Source organism: Macaca thibetana, chromosome 17, assembly GCF_024542745.1.
Source record: "Macaca thibetana thibetana isolate TM-01 chromosome 17, ASM2454274v1, whole genome shotgun sequence".
NCBI lineage: Eukaryota > Metazoa > Chordata > Mammalia > Primates > Cercopithecidae > Macaca > Macaca thibetana.
Genome location: NC_065594.1, coordinates 23241202 through 23247409, shown reverse-complemented (window position 1 = coordinate 23247409; position 6208 = coordinate 23241202). Strand labels below are relative to the sequence as shown.

The window sequence follows — 6208 nt, the reverse complement described above, 5'->3', positions numbered from 1 at the left end:
CCCAGCCCAGGCACTATACCTGAGTGAAAGAGACAACTTAGACTTCTTAGGCCCATCAGATATCCCAAAAAGAAGAAAGGAGGTTTCAGACATATGGCCCCAGTAAAGATATCTCAGTCATCTCCAACCATTCAGGCCACGCTAGTGGAGGACCCAGATATCATGGAGAAGAGATAAGCCAGCCATTTCTGCTGTGCCGCACCCAAGTTCCTGACTGCCCAAATCATGAGTGCAATAAAATGTTTGTTATTTTATGCCACTAAATTTCAGGATGGTTTGTAATGCAACAAAAGATAACTGGAACATCCTTGGGGTTTCTCACCTCCACATGGCTAAGCCATTTAAAACAGTGACTTCTCAGAACTCCATTTAGCTCTCTGAACTCCATCATCATATTGAGCCAATTCTTCCCAGTCTCTCTCACATTCCTGCCAGACTTTTTGTCTTCCTCACTGGATCCAGTACCATCTTGTACACTTGTAGATGTCATGCACTGCACAAAGGTATCAGGCCAGTGAGTTGAGTGGTGGCTGATGGGGGTGTCATTTTTTGTTTTTGTTTGTTTGTTTGTTTTTGAGACAGAGTCTCACTCTGTCGCCCGGGCTGGAGTGCAGTGGCGTGATCTTGGCTCACTGCAACCTCTGCCTCCCAGGTTCAAGAGATTCTCCTGCCTCAGCCTCCCGTGTAGTTGAGATTACAGGTGTGCCACCAGGATCAGCTAATTTTTTTGTATTTTTAGTAGAGATGAGGTTTCACCATGTTTGCCAGGCTGGTCTCAAACTCCTGACCTCAGGTCATCCGCCCGCCTCAGCCTCCCAAAGTGCTGGATTACAGGCGTGAGCCACTGCGCCCAGCCAGGGGTGTCTTTTTTTAAGTCCGTAAATGTGTTAGGCCAGGCACGGTGGCTTAAGCCTGTAATCCCAGCACTTTGGGAGGCCTAGGCGGGTGGATCACCTGAAGTCAAGAGTTCGAGATCAGCCTGGCCAACATGGTGAAACCCCATCTCTACTAAAAATACAAACATTAGCTAGGCATAGTGTTGCATGCTTGTAGTCCCAGCTACTCAGGAGGCAGAAGCAGGAGAATTGCCTGAACCTTGGAGGTGGAGGTTGCAGTGAGCCGAGATCGCACCACTGCATTCCAGCCTGGGCAACAGAGCGGGCGGGACTCCATCTCAAAAAAAAAAAAAAAGTGTTATACAACTTAGTGGCTGCCATAACTGGGATTCCCAAATTTTCAATCCATCAGTTTCTATTGCTGATATCTGATTGCCTGTGTGGAATAATCCAATCTGCTTTTACCTCTACTTTCATTTTCTTGAATACCTGATTGAAGGGCTTATTGTGCCTATCCTCAGTCTTGGATCTCTTTTTTTCCTCTTTCTATATTAATAAACTTTCCTCCCTCTCAATGAAAATAGCTTATTTTGCCTAATTATATGTATTTTCATATTTTAAAAATTTAAACAATGCATAAATTTATAAGAAGAAAGTAAAAACTCACCTGAAAGCCCATCCCTGATGCAACTGTAACGTAACTGCCATTAACATTTTGGTGACATTTTTCATGTGTTTGTATATACATGGGAGTTTTTGGATCAGTCTCACTGTCTGTTTTCTTCAGTCCTTTTCCTAGAGACAAATGAAGAAGCATCTAATTAGAGCCCACTACATATTTAGTTGTCAGACTTTGCCTGAATACTTACACTGCTTAGCCATATTTAAAAATCTGTCTCATTTCGTGTGGTGGGAATGTGGATCCTATCACATTCAGTTAGTTGATGCTTTCTAATTTCTCCTCAATAACTACCCATCTTGCTGAAAGCAATGAGTCTCTCCTCAATTCCCCTTCGCCTCAGTAGATTTCTGTCATGGCCCATGCATCAAAAAGCAAAACAAAACACACTAGGAGAAACAAAGACAAGGGAGGCAAGTCAGGGATACTTCGGAGTGGGTAGTTGACAAAGAAGACAGAAGTTGGGAAGGTGAAGTATGTCAGGCCAGGATGGCATGTTCCCTGGAGCAAGGCCAAGCCTATTCTAGATGCAAGGGTCAAAAGCCAAAATGAAATTGCAATGGAAGCAAAATTAAAAAGATCTTGTAGAAATTCTGCGAGTGTCAGTCTGTTTTGTGTTGCTATAACAGACTACCACTGGGTAGTATTCTGGGTAGTTGATAAAGAAAAATAATTTATTTCTTACATTTCTGGAGGATGAAAAGTCCGAAGTCAAGTGGCCTTCGTGCTACCTCATCCCATGCTGGAGGGTGGATGGGCAAGAGAAGAAGAGAGGACAAGAGGGGACCAAACATGCTTTTATCAAGAACCCACTCCTGGCTGGGCATGGTGGCTCATGCTTGTAATCCCAGCACTTTGGGAGGCGAAGTGGGTGGATTACTTGAGGTCAGAAGTTCAAGACCAGCCTGACCAACATTGTGAAACCCTGTCTCTGCTAAAAATACAAAAAAAAATTAGCCAGGCATGGTGGTGGGCGCCTGTAATCCCAGCTACTCGGGAGGCTGAGGTGTGACAATCACTTGAACCTGGGAGGTGGAGGTTGCAGTGAGCTGAGATCGCACCATGGCACTCCAGCCTGGGCAACACAGAGAGATTCCATCTCAAAAAAAAAAAAAAAAAAAAAAATACCATTACAAGAGCAATTAAATGTCAACATGAGTTTTGGAGGAGACATTCAAACACTAGCATTCTTCGTTGGTCTCCCAAAACTTATGCCTTTCTCACATACAAAATACATTAATTCCATCAAAACAGCCCTCAAATTTTTCACTCATTCCAGCATTAACTCAAAAAGCCAAAGTCCGGGGTCTCATCTAAGTTAGATATGGGTGAGCCTAAAAGCACAATTCATCCTGAGACAAATTACTCTCTAGCTGTGAGCCTGTAAAATTAACAAGTTACATGGACCCAACAGGTCCCATGTAAGTCCAAAAGCTAACAAGGGGAACAACATCAAGTCTTCTTAAAGCTCCAGCATAATTTCCTTTGACTCCATGCCCTGAATTCTGGGCACACTGGGGTGGGGGATGGGCCTCCCAATGCCACAGGCAGTCCAACTCCTATGGCTTTGTTGGACTCAGTCTGCCCAGCAGTTCTCATAGGTTGGAGTCTTGTGCCTATAGCTCTCTGAAGCTGGTGCTGCAAGCTGGTAGCTCTACAGTTCTAGGGTTTTAGGACTGGCCCCGCTTTCATGGCCCTAGTAGGCACTACCCTAGTGGAGACTCTCTGTGGCAGCTCTGACCCCACATTTCCGTTTCACGATGCTCTAGTGGAAGCTTTCTGTGGTGACTCCGCCCCTGCAACAAGTGTCTCCCAAGGTCCCCAGACTATCTGCAACATCCTTTGAAATCAAGGTGGAGGACGCCACGCCCCCACAACTCTAGCATTCTGCTTGTCTGCGGAAGTAGAACCACATGGACGTTGCCAAGGTTTCCGGCTTGTTCCTTCCAGGGCAGCAGGTCAAAACATATCTGGGCCCGCTTGAGCCACGGTTGGGGCCGTCCAGGAGCACTGCACCAGAATGCAGGGAGCAGAGATCTGAGGCAGCTCTGAGCAGCAAGTCCATGGAAGGTACCCCAGGCCTATCTCCTGAAACCATTCTGCCCTCCTAGATCTCTGGGGCTGTAATGGGAGAGGCTGTCTCCAAGATCTCTGAAATGCCTTCAGTGTCTTTCTCCCATTGTCTTGATGATCTCTTCCATCCATGTATTAATCTACTTAGCAAACAGTCACTTGGCTACATGCTTGGTTTGCTCTCCCAACATGTTTTTTCATTCTTTATGTAGCCAGGCTGAATTTCTTCAAAGTCTTTTTATTCTGCTTCTGTCTCTCTCCTGTCTCTGTTTCTCTCTCTCTCTCTTTTCTGCAGACACTATGGTGACTTATGCTTTTCTTTTAATTATAAATTCCAACTTCACATCATTTTTTTCCTCTCATATCTTACTGTATGTGGTTAAAAGTGGCCACATATCTCCTTTAATGTTTTAATTAGAAATTTCTTCCACCGCGTATCTTAGTTTATCACTCAAATTCCACCTTCCATAGAGGCTTAGGGCATAGATAAAATTCAGCCAGGTTCTTTACCAATTTATACCAAGGATGGCCTTTACTCTAGTTTCCAGTACTCATTCCTCAGTTTCAGCCCTTACTATCCATATTTGTGCCAACATTCTGATCATGACAACTTAGGTAATCTCTAAGAAATTCCAGACTTTTCCTACATCCCTTGTCTTCTTCTGAGCTTTCACCAGAATTGCTTTTAATGCTCCATCAAGACAAGGACTTTTTCTAGGCTTTTCGTCTAAATTCTTCCAGCCTCTACCCATTACCAGTTCACACTGCTTCCACATTTTCAGGTGTTTGTTATAGCAACAGCCCCATTTCTCCATAACAATTTTCTATCTTACCCATTTCGCGTTACCGTAACAAAATACCACAGACTGGATAATTTATAAACAATAGAAATATACTTGGCTCATGGTTCTGGAGGTTGGAACATCCAAAAGCATGGGCCTGGCATCTCGTACTGGTCTTGATGTATCATCTCATGGGGGAAGGTGGAAGGGTAAGAGAGCACAAGAAAGCAAGAAAGGGCAAGCGGAGAGTAAACTCACTTTAACCAGGAACCCATTCCCATGATAACAACATGAATCTGTTCCTAAGGGTGGAGCCCCCCATGACCTAATCACCTTTGAAAAGTCCTACCTCTTAATTCTGTCACAGTGGCAATTAAATTTCAACATAAGGCCCAGCGAGGTGGCTCACGCCCTAATACCAGAACTTTGGGAGGCCGAGGTAGGCAGATGACAAGTTCAGGAGTTTCAAGACCAGCCTGGCCAACATGGTGAAACCCCGTCTCTACTAAAAATAGAAAAATTAGCCGGGTGTGGGGGCATGTGCCTATAATCAGGGCTACTGGGGAGGCTGAGGCAGAATAATCACTTGAACCTGGGAGGCGGAGGTTGTAGTGAGCCAAGATCATGACACTGTACTCCAACCTGAGTGACAGAGGAAGGCTCTGTCTCAATAAATAAATAAATAAAATAAATAAATTTCAACATGAGTGTTGGAGGGGACGTTCAAATCACAGCAACCAGAAACCAGAGTGTGACTCTAACCGGGCTTTGTTACAACCAGTCCAGATGCTAAATTACTTAAAGATGTAAGTGTGGGCTGGGTGCAGTGGCTCATGTCTGTAATCACAACACTTCGGGAAGCTAAGGCAAGCAGATCTCTTGAGCCCAGGAGTTCAAGACCAGCCTGGGCAACATGGTGAAACCCTGTTTCTATAAAAAATACAAAAATTAGCCAGGCATGGTGGCTCAAGCCTGTAGTCCAAGTTACTCAGAAGGTTGAGGTGGGAGAATCACCTGAGCCTGGGGAGGTTGAAGCTGCAGTGAGCTGCAATCATACCACTGCATTCCAGCCTGGGCAACTGAGTGAGCTCCTGTCTCAAAAAAAAAAAAAAAAGGATCCTTTTGTAGTTCATGAGGATGATGATTGGGTATTTCACACATGTGTGTGAAATGTGCCACCCTCAAACCTTGTTACAATGTCAGCATATTACCTGCCTGACCTGAAAAAAAACAGAAAAGTTACAAGTGTGACCTAAGACCCTCTGGAGTTCTGGTTCTTGAAAGTGACTCCACGTGAATCCTTGGCTAGTTGCTCTTTTCACTCCAATTGCCTAACTACACACCTTGGAACCAGCTCTTGCTTGCATTATGGCTCAGCTTGTACTCATGGCAGAAGGTGCAGTGGGAGCAGGCATGCCACATGACCAGAGCAGGAGCAAGAGAGACAAGTGCCACATACTTTTAAGCAACCAGATCTCCCAGGAGCTCCACTCACTATTTCAAGGACAGCAGCAAGACATGAAGGATCTGCCCCCATAATCCAAACACCTCGGTCCAGGCTCCACCTCCAACATTGGGGATTACAATTCAACATGACATTTGGCACGGACATATATTCAAACCATATTAGTCCTACAAAAGACTGGAAAGTTTGCTGTGATGGAGAAGGGGCCGTGTGCAGTAGGGGTGGGAATTTAAAGATCTAATGACTTTTTATGCAGACTTTTAACCTATCTGCTAGTTTTCAGCTGCATGTTCATTGCCAGTGAGTGCCCAAGCGTCCTGTGATTCCAATTTTTAAGCATTTCAGAGACTTTGTGGTATAAATCAGGTCACTT

At 44.7% G+C, this 6208-nt stretch overlaps 1 non-coding gene across 1 annotated transcript; it reads left to right on the top strand.

The window, feature by feature from the left end:
* Positions 1–5486: 5486 nt before the first annotated feature.
* On the top strand, positions 5487–5591 carry LOC126940905 (small nucleolar RNA U13). The gene has a single exon (XR_007720976.1). It is a non-coding gene; the product is annotated as a small nucleolar RNA U13 (small nucleolar RNA).
* Positions 5592–6208: the final 617 nt, after the last annotated feature.